Source organism: Eulemur rufifrons, chromosome 7 (genome assembly GCF_041146395.1).
Source record: "Eulemur rufifrons isolate Redbay chromosome 7, OSU_ERuf_1, whole genome shotgun sequence".
NCBI lineage: Eukaryota > Metazoa > Chordata > Mammalia > Primates > Lemuridae > Eulemur > Eulemur rufifrons.
Genome location: NC_090989.1, coordinates 219,120,668 through 219,147,431, shown reverse-complemented (window position 1 = coordinate 219,147,431; position 26,764 = coordinate 219,120,668). Strand labels below are relative to the sequence as shown.

Sequence of the window (26,764 nt, the reverse complement as noted above, 5' to 3'; positions counted from 1 at the left end):
GCAGCACAGTGAGTATTAGCCATGATTCTAAAAAGCCTCACAGTACCAGGTATCTGTCTACTTTCAGCACCAAGATCAGCAGCTCCCATGACCCCAGCAATGAAGTCATTAGGCAATTCATGATGCCTTTAGTCATTTGACGTTGTAATTGCTTTCTTTCCCTGAATACCTTCTTTCCCCGTTCCTTCCATTTTCACTCTTCTTTACTTCCCTGTGCTCCCACTCATATACTCAAAGGGCATTTAGAAATCTTCATTGGAAAATGATTTATGCAATTTAAAAGCAAATTGTTCAGTGCCTGGAGCTCTTAGAAGGAAAACCATTATTGAACTTCAGAAAGTGAACACAGCTTCAGATTGTGCTCTGCATGAAGCCCACAAATCCTACAACTTTGTAAACTCTTTGGTGTAAATTGTAGATCTGAGAAGAGGACAAATCCCATCTTATGAATTTTCTAAATTATGTTCTGAGAAACATTATGTGTACTGAAGCTGGGAGAAGAGTGATTATCCTATTCTGTATAGGCAATGTTGGAAAAAAGGGGATAAATGCAATGATAATGCATCATTATTTAATGGAGAAAGGACTAGTTCTTAATCCCCACTACCAGATGGTCACAGATCAACAGGAATAATTCAGCAACTCTTTGTCTAGCTCCATGGGGTTCTTATCTGCTTATGGAGACATACTGCAATATGCTTTTTAAATATTATGCTTTTTACATTTCTAAATATTATTGTTTTGTAAGTTATTATGTCAAGTTTAAACTGCTTCAACAGTAAACAATTTCTTCTAGTTATCAGGTTTTTCCAAAGTATAGTCCATGTTCTTCAAGCATCTAGATCACCTGTTATGCTTGTTTAAAAGCTAGGTGAAGTATCCCAAGAATGGAAAAATAAGCACCACATGTACTCACCATCAAATTGGTTTCACTGACCATCACCTAAGAGCACATTTAGGAATAACATTGATCGGGTGTCGGGCAGATGTAGGGGGGCGGGTAGGGGATGGGTATATACATACATAATGAGTATGATGTGCACTATCTAGGGGATGGACACATTTGTAGCTCTGACTCGGGGGGGGGGGCAAGGGCAATATAGGTTAACCTAAACTTTTGTACCCCCACAATATTCTGAAATAAGAATAAAAAAAAGCTAGGTTTCTATTCTACTTTCTTGAATTGGAATATTTGAGAATATTTATTGAAAGCAATCTGCTTGCATAGTTCTTAAGCACACAAAAGTGTGGAAAATCTTGCTCTAGAGCTTAAAGTTCACAGTATCTTTTGTTCAGCAAGGAGTTAAGTCTGAAAATGCACATTCCAGGCATCATGTAGATGTTTTACAAATTATCACTCATGTAAAATTCTCAATATTCTTGCAAAGTAACTCTCATGACTTCTAATTTATAGATAACCCTTAGTGTTCCTCATTTGTTCTTCAAAAAAACTTTTTGAGTACCTAACGATCTCTAGGTACTGAGAAAAATTATGAATAAGACAGTTCCAACGGCTGAATGGCTGTCAGTTTAAAAGTGATCAGAAGAGAAATAAGACGAATTAGATGTTCTTCTGATCTTTCACTTGGTCATTTTAAATGACCTTCAAATGAATAATTACATGAATATATATACATATATATCATTGGTTTTATATACATATATATATATGTATATATGGCATTATATTTCTTCATTGCTCAAGAACTCCATGCTGTGAGAATTGTCTTTTTAGTTACATTAATAATCTCTAAACATACATGAACTTATCTCTTTTATATAAAATATGTGAATAAAATATTTAGATATATCTTTGAGTATTAGAGTTTTAATGCAGTGAATTTCTATAGTTTATGTTGTCTCAGCATCTATTTTGAATGTTTCACTTTTCCGTAGCACACATAAGACTTAGTGACCCTTGACACAGTTTCCAGCTCTGTGTCTCCTCCCAGTTTCTCAATGTATCAATCAAGATACCTGCCTTATCAACTACCTCCTGATTTCCACTTCCCTATAAAACAGCTAGATACAGCCTCCTTTTCTCCCCACTGACCCCCATACCACACATGGATAGCATGACTTTAGGAACTCATACCTGTTTGCTGAAACCAGCCAAGTAGAGCTCCCTGAGGAAAGATAACACCGTGGACCTCAACAAAGGCTTTGGAGTGCAGGTCCCTCTTTTGCTGTCTTACTCCCCACCTACTGATTGAGTGCATGCGTCCCTGACAGTTCTTCCTTTGCCCTAGACCCCCTGAGGAATCTATCAGCAATGGTAAATGTGTGCTATGTATGCCACCAATCCTTTCCTATCTCATTGTAACACTGCAATTAAATCATTGCATTTACATTATGCACTTCACATGACCTCAAAATACTCATTGACACAGCCATTACCAATAAATCAGAATCAGTAACCTAGATGAAAAAACATTAACTTTTTTCCAGCTCTGTTAGTAATGTAGAGTTGGTCGGTGTTACAATGATCTAAATCCACACCAGATTTATATTTTAATCAGAAAAACAACTTGTTCATTTACACTTGGGTATTCTTTTACCATGTATGAAATACTTAGGTTTGTTATCCCGGAAAACCTTCTCAAATGTCAGGGCTCAAGGAAATCATATATATAATCAGATTCTATGTCATGTATCTGGACTTGGAACAAAAACAATAAGACAGCTTTAAAATATTCATCTATGATATATCCGCAGGAAATCTCCATTTTGAATATTTTATATTCTTCAAAGAATAAATATATTTAAGAACACTAAATCAATTTCCCCCTGGGTGTGCGCCGAGGTAAGACTGCATTAGGCTTTCTGCCCGTGGACGCTGCCAAGGAAGCATCGTTGAAGTCTCTTTTCCCACTGCCATCATGTCTAAGTCAGAGTCTCCTAAAGAACCCAAACAGCTGCGGAAGCTGTTCATCGGAGGGCTGAGCTTTGAAACGACTGATGAGAGTCTGAGGAGCCATTTTGAGCAATGGGGAACACTCACGGACTGTGTGGTAATGAGAGATCCAAACACCAAGCGCTCCAGGGGCTTTGGGTTTGTCACATATGCCACAGTGGAGGAGGTGGATGCAGCAACGAATGCACGGCCACACAAGGTGGATGGAGGAGTTGTGGAACCAAAGAGAGCCATCTCTAGAGAAGATTCTCAAAGACCAGGTGCCCACTTAACTGTGAAAAAGATCTTTGTTGGTGGCATTAAAGAAGATACTAAAGAACATCACCTAAGAGACTATTTTGAACAGTGTGGGAAAATTGAAGTGATTGAAATCATGACTGACAGAGGCAGTGGCAAGAAGAGGGGCTTTGCTTTTGTAACCTTTGATGACCATCATTCTGTGAATAAGATTGTCATTCAGAAATACCATACTGTGAATGGCCACAACTCTGAAGTAAGGAAAGCCCTGCAGAAGCAAGAGATGGCCAGTGCTTCATCCAGCCAAAGAGGTTGAAGTGGTTCTGGAAACTTTGGTGGCAGTCATGGAGGTGGTTTTGGTAGGAATGACAACTTTGGCCATGGAGGAAACTTCAGTGGTCGAGGTGGCTTTGGTGGCAGCCGTGGTGGTGGCAGATATGGTGGCAGTGGGGATGTGTAAAATGAATTTGGTAATGATGGAAGCAATTTTGGAGGCGGTGAAAGCTACAGTGATTTTGGCAATTACAACAATCAGTCTTCAAATTTTGGACCCATGAAAGAAGGAAATTTTGGAGGCAGAAGCTCTGGCCCCTATGGTGGTGGAGGCCAATATTTTGTCAAACCACGAAACCAAGGTGGCTGTGGTGGTTCCAGTAGCAGCAGTAGCTATGGCAGTGGCAGAAGGTTTTAATTATTCCCAGAAAGCAAAGCTTAGCAAGAGAGGAGAGCCAGAGAAGTGACAGGGAAGCTACAGGTTACAACAGATTTGTGAATTCAGCCAAGCACAGTGGTGGCAGGGCCTAGCTGCTACAAAGAAGACATGTTTTAGACAATACTCATGTGTATGGGCTAAAAAACTCGAGGACTGTATTTGTGACTAATTGTATAACAGGTTATTTTAGTTTCTGTTCTGTGGAAAGTGTAAAGCATTCCAACAAAGGGTTTTAATGTAGATTTTTTATTTTTGCACCCATGCTGGTGACTGCTAAATGTAATAGTCTGATCATGACGCTGAATAAATGTGACTTTAAAAAAAAAAAAAAAAAAAGACTGCATTAGACTCCAGTTACTTTTAAAAATTTAATTACATCATACATGTCATTTGTTTGTTTGTTTGTTTGCTTTGGTGTATAAGCATGGAAAAGAACAGACTGTTTTCCATGATCATGGATTTTTTTTTTTTTTTACTTCAGAATATTATGGGGGTACAAAGGTTCTGATTACATGAATTATTTTTGTACAGTTTGAGTCAAAGTTATAAGTGTGTCCATCACTCAGTGTGCATTGTACCCAATACGTGTGAATTTACCCAGTCCCTCTACCCACCCCAGCTGCTTGATAGCCATTGAATTTTACTACCATATATACACACACGAGTGTTGACATTTAGTTCCAATTTAATAGTGAGTACACGTGATGTTTGTTTTTCCATTCTTGTGATACTTCACTTGAGAGGATGGTCTCCAGTTCCATCGGGTTGTTACACAAGGTATTAGTTTACCATTTTTTTTAAGGCTGAGTAATACTCCATGTTGTACATATACCACATTTTATTAATCCACTCATATATTGATGGGCACTTGGGCTGTTTCCACATCTTTGCAATTGTGAATTGTGGTACTATAAACATTCTAGTGCAGATGTCTTTTTTATAGAATGCCTTTTGTTACTTTGGGTAGATGCCCAGTAATGGGATTGCTGGATCAAATGGTAGTCCTACTTGTAGCTCTTTGAAGTATCTCTCCACATTACCTTCTACAGAGGTTGTACTAGTTTGCAGTCCCACCAGCAGTGTATGAGTGATCCTATTTCTTCACAACCACACCAACATTTATTGTTTTGAGACTTTTTGATAAAGGCCATTCTTCTGGAGATAAGTGATATGTAAGTGATATGTAATTGTGGTTTTGATTTGCATTTCCCTGATGATTAGAGATGTTGAGCATTTCTTCATATGGTTGTTGGCCATTCTTCTGTCTTCTTTTGAAAAATTTCTGTTCATGTCCTTTGCCCACTTTTTGATAGGGTTGTTTGATTTTTTTCTTGCTAATTTTCCTGAGTTCTAAATAGATTCTAATTATCAGCCCTTTATCGGATGTGTAGCATGCGAAAATTTTTTCCCATTCTGTAGGTTGTCTATTTACTCTCATGACAGTTTCTTCGGCTGTGCAGAAGCTTTTTAATTTAATCAGGTCCCATTTATTTATTTCTGTTGTTGCTGAGATTGCCTTTGGGGTCATCTTCATAAATTCTTTGCCTAGGCTGATGTCTATAGGAGTCTTTCTAACCTCTTCCTCTAGAATTCTGATAGTATGATGCCTTAGGTTTAAGTCTGTTATCCATAGTGAGTTGATTTTTGTGAATGGTGAGAGGTGCAGATCCTGTTTCAGTCTTCTATGTGTGGCTATCTAATTTTCCCAGCACCCATTTATTGAATAGGAATTCTTTTCCCCATTGTACACTTTTATCTGTTTTGTCAAAGATCAGATGGCTATATGAAGATGGTTTTATATCTGAGTTCTCCGTTTTGATCCACTGGATTATGTCTCTGTTCTTGTGCCAGTACCATGCTGTTTTGGTCACTATACCCTTATAGTATAGCTTGAAGTCTGGCAAAGTGATGCCTTCTGATTTGATATTTTTACTTAAGATTGCTTTGGCTATATGGGGTCTTTTCTGGTGTCATTAATCGGCATCATTTCATCAGATTTTTAAACTCATTATATCTCCCAAATTTATGGACCTTTTATTATGTAAATATCAATTTAGATGTTTTCAAAAACATATATGGAAACATACCCATAATAAATGAACTCTTTTCAAAACAAATTATGGAAATCTGTTGAAGTATAGGTTTGTAGTAGCTTCAATCCTGAGAGTGGCCCTTACCAGCCTTGTTAATTTTGTTCCTTTTCTATAGGTTTCAGAATCTACCATACCATAAATTATGTTGTCCTCTGTCCACTAGTTTTAGATTCAAGATATGATCTCTTATGTAAGGCCCAGATATTTTTAAGTGAGTTATACCTCACTATACAAATCATCTAATCTATTTGTTATATTATACAAAACTGTGTTAAAAACAGAATAAATAGTGGAAACTTCCATGCTCATTTTGTGAAGCTAGTATATTATTCATATCAAAACTAGTTAAGAACAATGCAAAAAAATTATAGAGCTGTCTCACTGTTGCATCAACTGATCAGTAGCTAAATAAAATATAGACATTCTCACAGTAATCTATATGAAAGGATCATCATAAAGCATCATAATAAATTCAATAAATGCAACAAATACATCATAATAAAAGTTTGTCCCAAGAATGCAATGAGGTTTTAACATAAGTACACCTATTTATATAATTTACTCAAATAAATTAAATAAGAAAAATATAAACTTAGAATATATAAAGTACAATATTTAACAAATATTTATAATTTTTAAAACCAAATTACTAAACTAGAAATAGGATGGGACTCCCTTATAAGCAAAAGATATATCTTACATAAAAATTCTACAGAAAATGTTAAGACTTTGGAAACATCCCACTATAATCATTCACACAGAAGGCTACCTGGCATTACCTAATGATTTAATCTTTAGCAACATACTGGAAATCCTAACCAGTTTCAGTAATACCCAAAATAAATAAATAAATAAATTAGAGTCACAAGAATTGGAAAAAAGCATAGAAACTGGTTATTATGTGAAGAAGATCAATAGAGAAATTGTGTATACATATACAAAATTGTATATGCATATAGAACTCAGCAAGATTGCTGGACATATCCATGAATGCATAGGTATGTACACACTGTCCATATTTGTATCTGTATGTATATCTATGTCTATTTCTGTATCTTATTCTAAATATACACTCAACCACATATATGTATATATGTATATAAATATGCATTCATTATAACTCATAATTCATTATAAAATATAATAAAGTAAAATATCTTATTCACAATAGCAACAATATCTAAGGGACATCTAAGATTAAATTGAACAAAAGCACTACAAAAAATTTAGTGGAGAAAAATAGAAAACTTGGTTGAAGGGTATGAAAAATCAATAAATGAAGAGATTTACTATGCTCATAAATAGAAATGATAGTATTAAAAAGATGTCCATTTTACTCCAATCTACACATCCAATTCAATTTTAATAAGCATCTCAAAGATTTTTTTATGAATCTTTACAAACTTTATATATGAATCAGCTCTTCTAACAAAAAAAAATCATTATAAGGAGTAGTAAACATAGGGAAAAAAAATCCAAAAATATTGCAGAGACTAAGGTGAGGGGGTATTTTTTAATGATGTAATGATTGATTATAAAGCTATGGTAATAAAGCATTTAGTATTAGTACAGGGATGTCTAAATTGGATGCAAAGCCCAGACATGGAGTCAAGCATATGTGAGGATTGGATTTTTGAAAAAACTGACGCCATAATCAATGGAGAAAGATGAGGTAGTCAGTAATTAATCCAGGCAAAGGCAACCAAATTTTTTTCTATATAAGGTTACATAAATAAAAATAAATTATGGATAGATTAAATCATAAATATGGATTTCAAAACTTTAAAATGTATGGAAGCATATTTAAGGAAATATAGAAACATATCTAAACAGATTATTTCAGAACTAATATTATGTGAAAATAAAGATTTATAGAATTGTATATATCACATCATTTATACTGAAGAATTTAAATTATAGAAAACAATGATACATATTTGTTATAGAGACACACATGCAGTTTTAAAAATGGATTATGTTAACAGACATCAGAATGGTAGAAAATTTGGGGTATGGAGAAATAAGGGTTAAAGGGAACCAGGAGGTTCAAAAGGACTTCAGCTATATCCATAGTTTCTTTTTCTTTAAAAACATATTTAAAGTAAATGTAAGCATTTGTTGATTCTTGGTGGTGGATATACATACATATATAGGGAGTTGTTATATATTTTCTATATGTTTGAAATATTTCAAAAATTAAAAGTAGGACAGTTCATAAATTTTTTAAATAATATACTTCTGTATTTCTAACAACCATTTCATAAAATGAAGATTTTAAAAAGAGCTCAATTTTGTAAACAAATAAAATTATTCCACTGAAGAATTTTATGATATATAAATCTTGATGTTAATTTAATAATCAGCCTAATATTATAAAAAATAAGAGGTCTCTACGTTATTAAAATCTAAAGCCAAGTTAAGTGATTAGTTCTAGATAGAAATTTCTAAATATACTTTCCATTTTTCCTTTTAATACCATATGTATTACCTAAAGATCTTTTCAAAATTCAGGTTCTGATTTACTAGGTCTTGAATGGGCGGTGCCAATTTCTGCATTAATGACAAGCTCTTGACAAATGATGTCAAGATGCTGAGTGTCAAACCACAATGAGTAGAAAGGCCTTGGGTAATTTGTTTTAACTAAATGATAACTCTGCATCTATTCGCAAGAAATCCTGCTAAGATCTTTACTGGGAAGTTAAGTAGAGTAAAAGGTTAGTAATTTATCAGAGCTGCCTATTACATAGTATTTGGTAATTTAATATAATCTTTAATAAAGTCAAAAAATAAGATACTTGGCTTTGCTAAATAGAGTGGTTGAAGAAAGAACAAATCAATGAGGAATCAAGTGAACCCACTTTTGAAATACTAAATCGGTCAGTTAATAAATCAATATTTATATCAGTGCATGTATGTATGTATCTTTCTGTTTATCATCTGTCACCATTTGAACAATTTCCTTCCCTTTTACTCTGAATCTTACCATTTGACAAGAATTCATTGTAATCTACATGTATTGATACAAGTCACAAAAGTTAATAAAACAAAAGTTAGTAAAAAGGTACTATTTAATTTAATTAAAAATAAGGTAGACTTATTTTGTTTTTTCTCTTCAACATTTGACTTCATGTTTTTAGAAGTAAAGTTTAAGAAATTTATTTTAATGACTTTAAAAAAATCTTAGATTTCAAATGATTCTTACAAGATAGCAGTTAATGATTTAAGTCCCAATGATCACAAACATATGGAATAAATAACAAAAAAAATTAAATGTAATTCCCCAGACTGAAATTTGAAATAAAACATGTTTTAAATTGTACCATAAAAATAAAATCGGATATTACATCAAGTTGTAGGATAGATAAGCAGTGAAATATATAATCATGAAGAGCAAGTAACAAACAACTTTTCTCATGGTAAAAACTAATTCCATTGGCCCCAAAGAATTTTGAGATCATAGAACAACAAAAACAAAGATTCTACCCAAACAGTGAAGTAAGGCTTTTGCATAAATCAGGTGCGAGTGTAAACAGTATATACCTCTTTCCAAAAAGAAAAAGCCCTTTGACATTAAGATCTGACAGTTTTTCAATCAAGGTAATCAGAGAAAAAGCTCACTATTGAATTTCATAGATCTTGAAGTGCACCGTGAGTAGAAAGATCGAGTCAGATGGAAATATATATGCAAACAACCTATAAATGGAATAGTCAGGGAAGTTTTATTTTTCTCATGCTAGTGCATTAAAAGAAAAAGAGATGTAAATTTTAATTTTAATATTACCAACAAATAGTTCTGTAAACTTTTAAATGACATCTCTCTACGCCTCTCTCTATCCAGATGTAATTATGTTATTATCAGATTATAAAATTCAGTGCTACTGCCTGATAATAGCACAAGTAAAAGAACCTTGTACAGATGTAAGTTTAGGATTAGGCCTGATTAAAAATTTTTGACACAACTACTCTCAATTTCATGCTACAGAAAAACAAACAATAAAATCTGTCAAAACAAGGAAAAAGGAAATAACTTATTATATTACTGGATATTTTGACTAGAAGTCGGTCCAACCATTGCTATAACCTGGGAGACATCACCACTGCAGCCAATGTGCGCTTAGCAAATTGAATGGAGAAAAAGTCACAAAATCTGAAATAAACGTGTCCCCTGCTGACTGTCAACAGTTCAGATGTGAAAGATTTAGGGATTGGTTAAATAAATATGAAAATATATGTATATCTTTATGTATGCATTCACCACATATACAATACATACAATGGAAAACTAAAGAATTATTACAATCTAAATTAAAACTAATAATTTGGGAAAATACATTTAATATACTAAGTAGACAAATTGGATTATAAAATGATATGATTTTGATATTTAAAAATACCTGGAAAGTTATATAATAATATACTAACATAAAAGGTAGTTACCTTTGAATTGTGAGCTAACATATTATGTACATTTTGTCTTTTAAATTTTCTGAATATTCTAACTATTCTATAACAATAATCATATGTTAGTTTAAGTAATGCAAGCCTATTGCCATTCAGAAAATTTAATAGCCATTGCTTTTTTTAATGGGATGATTTAAAAAAAATTTTCAGGTAAATTTCTTATCTTTTTCCTCATCATTTTACTCAAAAATACCCTCTTATATGTTCATAAATAGATTGAAATGCTTAGAAAACTGGACAGAAATTTGATGATAATTGGTGTCCGAAAATCATACCCTAGGTTATACAGTCACTAAAGTATGTAGCTGGTGTGAAACCAGGAAGAAGCTAACATAGGCTTATGTTTGAATATATGCAGGTAACTAATTTTTTATGTAATCCATCATCTCAGAATGTCAAGGAGGTATTTAAATATAGATACAACCATAAAACCCATAGATGAATATATGCTATATGTTTGACTTTAATCTGATCAAATGCATCTGATTATAGATTATAGAAACGCATATAAACAGCAGACAGGTATACAGTGAATGAGGCCAAGGTCAACTCATACATAAATACTTTCTTCCTTAGATTAATTTTTAAAAAAATTTAGAGGAGGAGCATAACTCTGAATATATCCAGAGAGAACATACTTTTGTATGTGCTTGTTTCATTTGCTGCTGTTACAAATTATTATAAACTTTGTGGCTTAAAACAATACAAATTTTCCTTACAGTGCTGGAAATCAAAGGGTCAGTATAGGTCTCACTGGGCTAAAATCAAAGTGTCATCAGGGTGACATTTCTTTCTGGAGACACTAGGAGAGAACCCTTTCCTTGCCATTTCTGACTTCTAGAGGTTTCCCACAGCCCTTGGCAGAGCTACATGGCAACCTACTTCCTTCATCTTCAAAGCCAGTAAAGTCAAATCTTTCTCTGACTCTCTTTTTATAATCACATATCTTTTTGACCTTACTTGGGAAAGGCTCTCTTCTTTTAAGAACTGGTATGATTAAGTTGGGTCCATGGGACAATCCAGGATAAACTTCCCATATGAAGTTCCCTAACTAATCACACCTAAAAAGTCCCTTTTGCCATGTAAAGTAGCATATCCTAGGGATTAGGATGTAGACATCTTTGGGTGGCCATTTACTTTGTCATTCACAATTTGAAAAACATTATTACAGGAAACAAAAATATTATTTGTAATTAGCAAATACTATAACAAGTAACTGGCAGTAAACAAAATGGAAGTAGAGAATAGACTTATAAAAATCACTAAATGTAGAGGAACATGGAAAAAAAGAGGAAAACAATGAAGAGATGATAACCCACTGGCGAAAAGAGAACAAAACTACACCTAATAATTATAGGCATTCATTAATGACAGTGAGAGAGAGAGACAGAGAGAGAGAATGAATAAATGAAACAAATATAATAATGAAGTATATGCAGGAAAATTACATCAGCTGAAAAATAATATTAAATATGTGGATTGAGAGAACTCATCTTTTTCCAGTTGAAATTATGGAATAGAGACCCACAGGTAGGTATGTCCCAGGCAAATTTTATAAATTCAAGGAAAAACAAAAACACACTGTAGGCATTAGGGTAGAAAAAGTGCTAATTACCAAAACACAATAATCTACTTTTTTATAGATTTCGATTATGCTATTAATAAATGCTTGTACAATATGTCACAAAATTTTCTTCAACTATGACTGGTTCTAATAAAAATAAACATTTTGGGTCCTATTTTAAGCTATTTGAAATTTAAAATAAAAAACATATCCTGATGAAATGTAAATCAAAGCACATCTCTGTTAATTCTCAAAAGTAGAGTTGTTACCCCAATCTACAAAACAAGATATGGGAAGGCAATTCATAAAAAAGGAAATACAATTAGCCATTCAACATAGGAAAAATGTGTTCAACCTCTCTCTCTCTCTAATAAATAAATAAGAAGACATTCAAATAATATAATGTAAGCTGCCTTTATTAAATTGGCAATGATACATTCTTTCCATTAATTATAATATGAGATGTCAAAACCACAGTTATAAGGCTTTAGTTGTTGTGACTTAGCATACCCTTTTAGGAAATCAATTTTGTGTTATGAATAAAAACATCTTAAGAGTTTATATCCTTTGAATCAATAAATTATTTCCTAGGAAGTTGTCCTAAGGAAATAAAGAAGACTCCACACATGCACATGCATAAAAATTCATCAGAAAATGATTTGTTATCATAAATAGAAAATTCGTCAAGTATCTAAGAATATGGGAGTCTTTAGTTAAATTAGAATATAATGATACAATGGATTATTAGAAAACCATTTACAAACATGTTTTTCAAGGAATATTTGTAATGCTGACTGGACATATCATTTAATTTCTTATTGAAAAATTTCAATATAAACAGGTTATAAAAACAAGTGATCATATATATACACATTCTGTCTTATTTATTATCTATATTATCTTAAATTTATTTCTTATTTAATTAATATTTCTGAGTGAAAAGCATGTTTTCAAATAGTTGTAAATAAATAACATGAAAAGTCAATGCTTTAAAATTAACCCACATTTACCACACTATCATTTTTCTTAATTCTATAAATTAAGCCAATAAAATATTAAAAAATCATAATCACTGATAGCAATAGGCATTTGAATTTAGATAGAACATTTCTTATGTTAAAATTGGATTTATAGGCTGGGCAATGTGGCTCACACCTGCAATCCTATACTCTGGGAGGCCGAAGAGGGAGGATTGCTTGAGCTTAGGAGTTTGAGACCAACCTGAGCAAGAGCAAGACCCCATCTCTATTAAAAATAGAACAAATTAGCTGGGTATGGTGGCACTGCCTGTAGTCCCAGCTACTTGGGAGGCTGAGTCAGGAGGATCTCTTGAGTCTAGCAATTTGAGCTTGCAGTTAGCTATCATGACACCACTGCACTGCAGCCAGGGCAACAGAGAGAGACTCTGTCTCAAAAAAAACAAAAAGGAAAAAAAAAAGGATTTATATTAAATATAATACTAATAAAATATTTATAAACATGTCTGATTTTTCATATACTTAGAAGTTTCCTGGCTTAATATTTCCCATTTAATTATAGCATATGTGTAAAAAAAGTAAACTTTTTATATTTGAAAGGAAATGATTTTAACATATATCTTAACTTAAAATTAGAGATATGTACATATTTGCATTTCAAATGGCATTTTCCAAGTATAATACAAAATAAATTGTCTTATGTGCTTGGGCTAGAGGTAGGTTAATGTAAGCTTCTTCTCTGATTATAAATCCATTTGGTTTCTTCCAGAAGATCTATTTATTTTGAGTAGAAATCAGCAAACCACATCCTGTGGCCCAAATCTGGATTGCTACCTGCTTTGTGTGTTCTGTATTTGGAGTTTTCTAGGCCTTATAACACTATAATCATGTCTATCTCCTTTTTGTTTTTTTTTTTGCCCTCTGTTTTAGGGAAAGTTTCACTGATATACAGCCACAGTCATTTGTTTATGTAGCATCTGGGGCTGCTTTCATTCTACAACAGCAGAGGGGAGTAGTTGCGACAAAGGATTGTATGGCCTGTGAAACCTAAAATACTATCTGGCCATTTACAGGAAAGTTTTCTGATTTCCTGATATGAATAATAAAGTTCAACCCATTGTAATAAGTTCAGTGTATACAGATTTTATTTTATTTTATTATTTTACTTTTGATATATCCTGAAAATTATTTTTATTGTGAAGCATTATTAATTTTCCTTTTTATTTCCATTTTTTTAACTTTTATTATGCTCTCTTGCTTTATTTGCCCTCGTTTTTTTTACTTTCCATTTTTCATTGCTTCTCTCTACTCTTTACTCATACATCTAACTCCATTTTAGGAGCACGATATGAGATGAAAAGATTTTTCAACAAAGATATTGGCAATGAATTGGCAAAACCATACTGCCAGAATAGTTTCTGTAATTCCAAAAGAGGCCATGGGCCAGCATGAATGACCAGAGCCGGAAGGAGCACAGATGACTCCAGCAGTGCTACTTCAGTTTCCCTGCCTCTTCTCCCCTTAATGTCATGTGGTGTTGTATCTCTTCACTGTTGAGAAGCATTCATCAGAAAAAAAAATTTGTTCTTTGTAGCTGCAGATTTTATTTCTACTCTTTCACATTTGAAGAATATCGCGTTAGGAGATATTATTTTCATCTTCATTTCTCCAGGTCTTAGAACATGTAAATTTTTATATTATTCAAACGTGACCAATGTGTAGGTTTGTATTTCCTAAGTTTGAATAGCATACTACTACTTGTTAATTGTTTGTGCACTGGACAAATTATATAACTTCCTGGGCCTCAGTTGTTTTGTTTTTTACATGTAAAAGAGGACTATTGACTATTGTAAGCATTAAAAGATGTATAAACAAGACATAAAACACTATAAATATACTTAGAACAGAGCCGAGAACATATAAAACATTCAGTACATGTTAGTTATTTTCAAAAAACCAAGTAAAAACATCTTTATTGAGTGTTCCTTTTCTAGACTTATCTGAGGACTTACTAGAGATTGTCTATAGCAATAATAGTCTCTTCCTTTTTTAGGCAAAAGTAAGCATTATACCCTGCATGTAGACAATTTTGTGATGTAACTCAGTACTTATTTAAAGTTTTTTGATATTACAGGTGTCCTATATGTGAGCAAGGGTGTCATACTTGGACCCACAATTGTACCTGTCTCTCAGACAATGGAACCATCAGCAATGAAGGTCTAACTGCTGATTGCATATCTTCTATTAGAAAAATCTTTGTAGAGACAGCATTTCATAAAAAAGCTTGAAAATTGCTTGAACGGGTAAGAATTTCAGAAGAAATAGATGATTCAAAGAAATATAATGGTGAATGTATCCTGCAGTCTGGCAGCAGTGATAAAAGGATCTCCTTTGACCTTATGACAATGGATATTGATTATCTTGTGATGAAAATGAACAACTAAAATTCCTAGACACTTGAAATACATGTTTCCATGTCATCTTTGGTTATAACAGCTGACTATGTGTCAGCTGTGTCTGTGTCAATTTTATAATAAAAAATCCAATAGAACTAGGTAATTAATGTCCTCTGAATTTTTTCATGTTTTATTGTTGATTGATAATGAGTGTGTTTATACAACAGTAGTAGTATCTGCAAGCAACAATATTTTTATAACTGGCTGGTCTTTCATTTAGGTTATGTCCAATATGTTCTATATCTTTCAATAATATCATAATATCTAAAGATCAGTGTCAAAAAAGTCTGTTCTTTGGGTCTATTTATATTTTTAAACAAACATACCAACAGTTACTTCGTCCACACCCATTCATGCCTACCTGATTATGTGACAATGTCCAATAGTTCTGGAAATAGATTTTATATTTTCAATATGTACAACTGACCCTCAAGTTTTCTTTTTTTTTTTTTTTTTGAGACAGAGTCTCACTCTGTTGCCCGGGCTAGAGTGAGTGCCGTGGCGTCAGTCTAGCTCACAGCAACCTCAAACTCCTGGGCTTAAGCGATCCTACTGCCTCAGCCTCCCGAGTAGCTAGGACTATAGGCATGCGCCACCATGCCCGGCTAATTTTTTGTATATATATATTTTTAGTTGTCCCTATAATTTCTTTCTATTTTTAGTAGAGACGGGGTCTCACTCTTGTTCAGGCTGGTCTTGAACTCCTGACCTTGAGCGATCCACCCGCCTCGGCCTCCCAGAGTGCTAGGATTACAGGCGTGAGCCACCGCGCCCGGCCGCAAGTTTTCTAATTTAAAAAAATCCTCTATATTAGGTTAATAGAATTATCAATGATGCTGAAAGAGGGCGGATGAACATCAGCAAAGAATGGTTGTTTTGATGTCATGGTTTCAAACCAGATGATAGGACAGATTTACCTCGAGAACTTTGATGAAATGTTTTTGGAAATCAATAAACCTTGAATTTCTGATCCTTAGATTTCTATGGACAAAAAGATATCTATTAATATAATCAGGAGGGAAAAAAAGTGATGTCTTTTTATGTCTCAAAAACAAAAGATATCATGAATATAACCCTGTAATTTACAAAGCATGTTTCTATTTACACAAGCTTATGATGAAGATTCATAGCTATTTATAAGTTAAGAAATGTAAAAACTGTGTATGTTACTGTTGAATTTTAGTAATTAAATGAGCATATTACTGCATGTTCATGCTCTCATTCAACACATATGTCTTAATCATACATGTATGTATATGTGCAAGTATATACATACACGGTTGTGCATATGCACACACACACAAAGGACTTAAGTGTCAGAGTTGTCCTACAGGGGCATCATTTACACTGTACTCTATGGAGCTGTGTGAAATGGCAGCCCCGTGCCAGACACTTTATACATTGGTAAATCAAAACAATATGGTGTCAATCCTTAATAATCTATATTCAAGAGGGATAGGAAAGTAATGAACAAGGAAATAAACATAAAATTAGTATGTATGATATACTTTGAAGATGATAATATGAGAAACCGTGGCCAAGGGAAACTCAATGACAGAAAGTAGCAAAGGAAAGCTTTATTAAGGCAGCAAGGTCTGAAGTTTGAGAAAGAACCAGTCAAATGAAGAGCCTGGAGACTGAGCATTAAAGGCAGGAAGAAAAACATGTGTTCAGAGAACACTGAAGCAGGAAAGAATTTAACAACATTGAAATTATCAAAGAAGACCAGCACAGCTGGAGAAGAGAGAGGGGACAAAAAGACCTCAAAATGAGATTGGTGATGTGTCTAGTGGCTGGATCATACAGGTCCTTGTAAGGTATATTTAACAGTGTGGATTTTATTCTTAATGCAATGTGGAGCCACTGCCAGCTTTTAAGTCTAAGAGTGGTAGCTTCAATAATTGACTCTGGATATTGTGTAATGAGAGCCTGAAGCAGAGATAGAGTATAAATGGGAATAACAGTTAAGAAATTATGAAATCAATCCATGTAAAAGATAACAGTGACTTTATTGTGATAATGGCAATGGAACTAGAAATAGATATATTCAAATAATATTTTGAGGACAAAAAAGTCAGAAATTGATGATGGATTAAATGGGTTGTGATAAATAATTGTTTGACATGACATAATAAAGAATAGCTGTGCCCTCACAAAAATATATCATAAAATAGGAATGAATTACAGATCTGATTAAAAAATGATTTTTGTTAAGAGCTAAAGAAACCATTTTTTATTTGAGGGCCTAAAACACAAGTGTCTAGCTGGGCATGGTAATGAGGATCAGACAAGTAATTTTTATTTTTAATATGTTAAAAATATTTCAGAACTCACACATTTTTTTTGATGAGGCAACTTTAAATATCTTTGCTTAGGATGTTTATGTTTAGGGCTTGGCATAGAAAGCCTCGTTTAGATTCTGATAATGGAATGTATTTATTGTCTATATATGATTTATAATAATGAGAAAATTAACTGTCATTTAAACAATATCTAGTAAGTATGTACATGTATATGTATAGATATATATGGATTAGTAAAGTAATGCATGCTTATAAAAATGAAATGTATATAAAGGAATGAAGAATAAAATAAAAACATTTAAAATTCTACCATCCAGAGACAGCACTTATTAAAATGATGTATGCATGGTAAAATACTTCCAATACATGCACACAAAAACACACACACAAACACATTCAAAGCAGAATGGCTGCATGGAAAATAACATGGAATTTAGAGTGAAACAAAATTGGGTATGAATACCAGTATGGCTGCTTGCTAGCTAAATGTCCCTGAAAATGTTAGCTAGACATTTTGATTGTCCATTTCCTCTCCTTTAAAAGGAGGCAAAGGACATTCAGAGCAATAAGGTGGAATAAAGGACAATACTGATACATGTACCACCACGAATAAATTGAATTGAAATACGTAAGCAGAAGAACCAGACTCAAAAGGCTGCATTCTGTTTAGCTTCTTTATGCAACATTTCACAAAGGAGAGCTAAAGGGAGAGAAAACAGATTAGTGGTTGCCAGCATCTCAAGTTGGAGAACAACTGACTACAGGGTATGGGATAATTGCGCAGGGGGTGGGGGTGACAGTGGAATTGTTTTATGTCTTTATGTTGTGGTGGTTAAATAACTTTATATATGTGTCAATACTCACAGAATTGTACACTAAAATGGGTAACTTTACCGCATATAGTTCTTACCTCAAAAACAAACCACGCAAGAAACTTTTAAGCAAGCTAGGAAAAGAAGGGGACACTAACATCCTAATTATAGGTATCTATAAAAAAGTATAACTGTTGTCATTCTCAACAGTGAAAAACTTAATACCAGCTACCCAAGATTATAAAAAATGGTAAAGATGTCCCCTCTTACTATTTCTATTTAACATTGTTCTGGTGATCCTAACAAGTATATAAGGCAAGAAAAAGAAAAGTTATACAGACTGGAAAGGAAAAAGTAAAGCTGCAATTATCTTTAGGCAACATGATTGCATATGGAGAAAACCCTAAGAAATTGACAAAAAAGAAATCTTTCAGAACTATTAATAATAATTGAATTTAGCAGCATTGCAGGATACAAGGTCTTTTTACAAAATCCCCTGTATTTCTATATGGAAACAATGAACACTTATTAAATGAAATTCAATATTTATAATAGCATAAAATACTTAGGAATAAATGTAACAGAAGTTTTCCAAGATTTATACCAGACAGTTATAAAACATTACGAAGGAAAGGTGTAGGAGATCTAAATAAATTGAGAGCCAAACCATGGCCATGCAGTGGAAGACTTATTTTCAAGAGGACAATTCTTCCAAAATCGATCTACGTATTCAATACACCCTTAATCAAAATCTTAACAAACATTTTAGACAAAACTGGTAAGTTGATTTCAAAAATAATATGGAAAAACAAAGGCTGTTGAATGGCCAAAAATTTGGAGGAAAAATAAATTTGGAGGATTTAAAATATCTGATCTCAAGGTTTCCTATAAAGATAAAAGTTATTACTGTGAAATATTGATGAAAAGATGTAGATTCAGTACCAAACTATACATGGCATGTTGTAATTTAATTTTATTCAGGTATGTGTTTGGAAATGACCTATGATCAAAGCAATAATTGTAGTTCAATATGTTTGGAGAAAAAATAAACAGCAAAAACATAATAGTTCTTTGTTGTCATACATATGATTAAGAAGAGTTGTAAAAATCCTTGAACTTTTAAAAATATACTTTTTAAAGGGAAAACCTTATGTTCCATAGAAGTTTCTAATAATTAAATTATCAACCCCTAAGTTAGAAAATTATACCTTAGTGATACATAATTAATCTGCACAGTGTGAAATTTTTTAGGTCCTACAAATATTGTGCCATAATAGAAAACAATTTTGAATTATGTTTACATTTCTAAAATTCTAAGCTGCATTCACTGGGATACTGCTTACAAGATTCAATTGGTAAACCTGGAGAATTTCTAAAAGAACCGGAACATCTGTACTACCTTTGTCATGCAATCATCTCTAAGAACTCCTGAAAAAGAAGATCCACTTCAGTTGTAGAAAAGTGAATTCTCTTCTAAATAAATAAGTCATTCTTAATATTTTTGAAGAATAAAAGGGCCACTTCTTGGCAGAGAGATACTTTAGAATGAAAGAAAGATAGAAAACACTTTTAATGCTGCTGATGGGAGTAGAAGATCGCTAACTGTGACAGGAAGCTCACTGAATTTTCAGTGCCTTGTGGGATAAGCTTCCTCTTGAAGATCAGATTTTAAGGCTAGAAAAGGAAGCTTATACGTGGGATATCACGTATTAAATAAATAATTCTATGGAATTTGAACCTTTTTTTTGCAATAAGAACTTCGTTACAGAGCATCTTTCAAATGTTAATTATTTACTTTTATATAATTATCACTGACATTCAGCATGGACTATTTTATGTGGTTTAGGTAAAAACCGGTTACTTATGTGGTGTGACTTTTAAAGACACCAAACAAATATATTGTTTCCAAACAATTCCCTCAATATTGTCTAAAATGTCACCATTAGATAATATTTATTTCTCTAAACAATTTGTTCATTCACAGAATAATTTTTATGCACAGTTTACCAGTAAGGGGACACAGATAATATTCTCAGATGGCAGTTTGTATAGCTCTTGGCCTATGAAGAACGGAAAAATAGTACAGAAAGGAATGTGGGAAAATAACTGAAGATAAAAAAAGAAAAGATCGTCTCCTTTAAACGTAAATTGTTCAAGGCCCAGTGGGGTATATAAACGGTGGTCACAAATATGTTGGATACCAGTACTTGTAATCCAAGTAATGTCTACCAAAATGTTTACATATTACAAAGGTAACCATATATTAAGTGTATTGAGTCAAACAACAAAGGTGCTTCTACCAGAATTACAGAAGAAATACAGGAGAACTCCTAGAAATGTGATTCAATACTCTCATTTTATCAATTAACAAGCTGAAATACTGGTAGTATGGCTGACTTTTCCATGATGAAAAAGACAAGCAAAAGTCTAAAATATAGAATTTTTCAAACTAAGTCTGTAAACTAAATGTATAAACACTATGCCTTTGAGAATTAACACTAAATGCAATTAGAGGAAAATTTCTTAGAGTAAAAACAAAATAAAACAAAATCTTGAAATGCAAAAGAATTATTAATAAAGAAGTAAATGTTTTAATTAATGATTGGGTGACATGTGAGAGTTATTCCATGCAATACCCAATGTCAAACAGTCCTGGTTCAAACCCCAACTCTGCAAAATTAATTTTTCTGTCACATTAGACAAAATTTGTATTTTTATTTATTGAGATATAGTTAATATACAATAAATTTAATTCTTTTAGGGGTATAATTCTATGGTTTGTTATAAACTTAATCATGTGATTGCTACCACCAAGACAAAGATCATTCGCATTATCCCTCAAATTTTCTCACATTCTTTTGTAGTCAACATCCATTCACCACCTCTGGCTGCTGGCCGCCACTGATCTGTGTTTGATCTTCATAGTTTTGACTTTTCCAAAATGTCATCTAAATAAAAACATACAATATAGGTTGAATATCCCTAATCTGAAAAGCGTGGCACTGAAAGTGTTTCAGATTTTGAATTGTTACAGATTTGGTAATATTCACATGTAAATAATGGGATATCTTGATGATGGAACTCTAGTCTAAATACAAAATTTATTTGTGTTTCATATATACCTTATATACATAGCCTGAAGATAATTTTATACATGTTTGAATAATTTTTTGCATGAATCAAAGTCTGTGTACATTGAACCATCAAAAAACAAAGATATCATGCAGACATTTAGATAGTTTTAGATTTTGAAGGATTTCAGATTTTTGGATTTTTGGATTAGGGATGTTCAACCTGTATAGTATGTGGCCTTTTAAATGTAGTTTATTTCACAAAACATAATCTTTTGTGATTAATCCATGTCATAAGACATATCGTAGTCTATTCCTTTTGCTGAGTAAGTATTCTTTTGTATTGCACGTATGTAACACCATGTGTTTACCCCTATATCAGTTGATGGGCATTTGGTTGCCATGTACACGTTTTTGCATGGACAGATGTTTTCATTTCTCTTGGTAAATATCTAGGATTGAGTTTGCTGGATCATATGGTAAGTGTAAATTTAACATCATAGGAAGCTGCCCAACTGTTTTCCAAAGAGGCTGAATCACTTACACTCCCAATTAAAAGTATCTGACAGTTCTGCTTGCTCTGTTTTCTCACCAGGATTTTATATTGTCAAATTTCTGTAAAATGGTGCTTAATAATATCTTAATTTGAAAATTTATGTGATAAAAATGGCAAAGCCCCTATTGACATTCCAGCTGTAGAGTACGTCAACTCCTCTTTCAACTTCTTATATGTTCTGTAAGAAATACGATCTACCCTTGATAATGGCAATACATGAACACTTCTTAATTTGTTAGAAACTCGTGAAAATTTTTCTGGTTACCAGGGAAAATTGAAACTAGTAAAGGTAAAGTACTGTGGATATGAGTAGCCAGATACTAGAAGATGTTTGATGAAGAGGAGAAGAGAACACTGTAAAAGCTGACCTGTTTTAAGATAATGTTCTGCTACTTAATTCTTGGAAAGTTTACTGTTTTTGAAATTTGATTTTCTAATCAATAAAATAAGGATAAAACTAATATCCACTTCATAGGTTTACTCTGAGGATCGCAGGATTTATGTAAGAACGGGCTTTTTAAAATATAAAATATTAATTTCTGTTATCAAAGATAAGTTGATTTATAAACATGATGCTAATGAGATTGTGTTGTTTCCAATATCTCCATTGAGAAATATGGGTCAATTTAGTCATGAAAAATTACAAGTAATTCATGTAAAAGGTGTAAATTAGTATCATTTATTTCATTCATTAAAAATATTTACTGAGTACCTACTATGTGCAAAGCACAGGGTACACAGCATTAAATAAAATAGATATGACCCTTTGCCCTCTTAGAGCTTTCAGCAATTAAGTAAACAAATTAGATAAGCAAATTACTATGCTAGAATATAATAAATGTTATTGACAAAAGGAAAGCATAGGGGGAGAATATGTAGTGTTAGGAAGAAGTGGTGGATTATGATTTTTTATAGAGTGGTCAGAAAATGCCTCTTTTCAAATGTGATACAATTGAAAATAATTAAAGATATAAAGCTGCAGAAGCAAGATCTGTTTTAGAAAGAGCATAGAAGAGCATAGGCGGATTGGAGCACACCTGACACATGCATGAAAATGTGAAGAGGGCATTTTACCTGCAGAAAAGGAAGCAAGGATAAGAGTTGTAAATGGTGTAAGAGATACAGGGGGGTGGGGAGTGTGCATGATCACATAGGTCCTGTATGGCATTATAATAAGAGTTTTCACTTTTACTTTGACTTAGATGGAAAATCATTGGAGTGTTTTGAGCAGAGGGCTGACATTTTCCCCCCCATGTTTATTATTTTTTTTTTTATTACTGCTGTAACAAGTCACCACAAACTTAGTAAATTAAAATAGCACAAATTTATTTTCTTACAGCTCTGGAGGTCAGAAGTCTGAAATGGATCCCACTGATTAAAATCAAGATAATGGCAGGGTTTGTGTTCCTTCTAGGATTCTACAGGGAATCTGATTTCTTGTCTTTTCCACCTTCTAGAGACCACCCTGCATTTCTTGGCTCATGGTCCCTTCTTCCAGTTTCAAAACCAGCAGTGTAGTATCTTCAAATCTCTCTCAGATCCTTCTTCCCTCTCATAAGAACCCTTTTGATTATATTAGGCCCATCCACATTGTCCACAATAATCTCCCTAACTCAAGGTCCTTAACGTACAACTGCAACATTCATTTAGCCATGTAAAGTAACATATTTAAAGGTCCTGAAGATAAGGATGTGGACATATTTGAGGGGCAATTATTCTGCCTAACACAGTGTGCCAAGAAATAATGGTAGTTTTAATGTCTACTAAAGAGCAGCAGGGGACTGGAACATTGGATAGAAAAAATGTGGCAGTATTTATTCATTATCTAGCACTATGCAGGGAGAAGAGTATACCAGAGCTAGATATCATATATATTCATGTTTGTATTGTAAGAATCACCTTCAATGCAGAGGATGAAGAGGAATATATTTCTAGATGGCCAAGCTTAATAGAAACAGAATTTTATAAAGTCCAAACTCTAAATGATCCACTTCTGTGTTAACTAGGATGTTTTCCGATCAATGCATTGGACTCACAGTCCATTTTATTCCAAATATATGAATACTCACAGCAAATAACTGATGCTGGCGATCTCTCTACATACCTTCCACTGTAAGTTATTTATATATTCTGCTCTTTAAATCAGTCTCTTTTAAGTTTAATTAATTGATGCTGGCCTTTAGAACTTAAACTTGTTTTAGGAACCAAAAAATAAAATCAACTTTGAGAGCCGTACACTGACACCAACCTTTTTGGCACCAGGGACCATTTTCATGGAAGACCATTTTTCCATGGATCAGGGAGGCGGGAAGGATAGTTTTGGGATAATTTAAGCACCTTGCATTTATTGTGCACTTTATTTCTATTATTATTACATTGTAATTTATAATGAAATAATTATACAACCCATCATAGGTTGAGGACCACTGTGCTGAGAACCAATTCTGGTCCATGGTGACTCGATGGATTTAGGGGTGAACTGTAAGACTACACCAGGAAACAAATCCTCTAGTTTCCACATATGTGATATTCACTCTGTTTTAGTATCTCTCATTTAATATCAAAAATAGCAACAATAATAATAACATGTATTGAGCATTTAAGAGCCAAAACAGCATTAAATGCTGTTCATAGATTGTTTACCTTTGCAATCTTTTGATATAAGTATCCATAATATCCTCATTTTACACATGAAAGTTCTGAGACAGAGTTAAAAAAATCTTTACCAAGTTTACAGAAGTTACAATTAAATTTGTTACAATGATGGAAAAGTGGATCATGCCCTTGAAGAAGGGAGAAATGTTTAAATATGAAAATTCCCAGCACATAGAAATATTCTCTGCTTTAATATCAGAGATTAGATAATATAAATATAATTTAATTAACCCATTTGTCAAGTGTATTATACTAACAGTTAATATTGGACAGATATGAAGGCTGTCCAGAAAATATCTAGCCATTATTAACATATTTTTCATATTACATGGCTGGATACTTTCTGGACAGTCCTTGTATATCTATATATATATAATTAAAGTTGAGGATAAAAACAAACACAGAGTATAACAACCAAGTTAATGATAAGTACTTACCATAGAAGACTACATGAAAAGTATCTCAATTTCCTTATAATTTATATTGAAACCGATTGGATATAAGTTCAAAAATAGCTTTTATTTTCCATATATCCCAAAATGGGAGAACAGAACAAACCTTGGCAGCTATATACCTTTTTTTCTTTCATTATTTAAAGAAAAAGGAAACTAGTGTGTCTTTTTGTTGTTACTACTGAAAAATGTTCCACATTGGCAATCTAAATATGCCCATTTATAATACATTTGTAGAATGAATTACAGAGAAGAAATATGTGCTAAAGACTTGATTTCTGTAAAAATGATGCAATAAGCAAGAGCTCTCACTTCCTTATTTTCTTCCTTTTAGTGATTACCAGTTAAGAGAATGAGATTCCTACATTTGGAACCAGTGAATAAAGGGACTGTATTAGTTCTTTACAACATCTTAATTCTTTAAAGCCATTGTTTCACAATTTACAAAGCACTCACAGATTATAGAAAAAAAAAGAAGATGGACCATAAAATCATTCTGGAAGTAAGGATATTGAAATTATGGTATCAGAGCTAGATATTTCTCTTGCACTTCAGATAACCAAGCATGACAAGTAAAGAATGGCAACTTCCCATTGCCATAAGACAAAACAGGATGAGGGGATTTAACTGGCTATGCATTGAGAGCACACCAAGCACTAGTCATCCCAAAGGAATACTTCAATTCCTTACTTCAAATTCTTATCCATAGCGATTCAGTTTGTGACCTTGCATATTGGAAACATAGTTATGAGTAAATGGTGAACTTTGCTATATGATGTGTTCTCTAATCTACCATGACCCATGAGCCATATTTTGCAACATCTGCTTTTCAAATATGTTTCAAGTTGTGCAAATAATATGTACCTCATCAAAAGCCAAAGAAAAGCTGTATCATGTATAATGACAGTACTGTAGAACACTGACCTTTTCACATTTATCATGTGGCTCCATTGCCTCTCTAATGGGTATCTTGACATTTTCATTTGAAACAGTTGTTGTGTTCTCTGATATTTTTGTCTCTGTCATTGAAATCATAGGGGTTAGCAGGAATTGTTTGCAATTACCTGGCATATGAATCATTTGCAGGTATAAGGAAGCACAAAAATATATTTTTAGCACAAAATATTCTGGGATATTCCTCAGATCACTCAGATTTTGGATTTTTCTTTGCAAATGATCCATTAATTTATCTAATTTGATAAGATTGTACCTATAAATCTTAAACATGTGCATAGTATGCCACATTTTTGAGTCTAAATGTTTTGTTCAAATTAAAATCAAACTGAATGTTCATGTTTCCAAAGTTTTGTGAAGTTTTGATTTTATGTTGATTCATTTATACTTTCCATATTGACTTTAATTAACATAAAAATGCAAACATAAATTACAAATAGGCATGTATGCATTTGCTTATAGTTTGTTTTTTATCTAAGATATGAATTTGTTATCAAACTATGTAAAGCAAACAAGAGAACAAATAATGAGGATATTAGGATTAAAA

At 32.8% G+C, this 26,764-nt stretch overlaps 1 pseudogene; it reads left to right on the top strand.

Moving 5' to 3' along the window:
• The first annotated feature begins 2,879 nt into the window (after positions 1-2,879).
• LOC138387206 (heterogeneous nuclear ribonucleoprotein A1-like) lies at positions 2,880-3,842 on the top strand (annotated as a pseudogene).
• Positions 3,843-26,764: the final 22,922 nt, after the last annotated feature.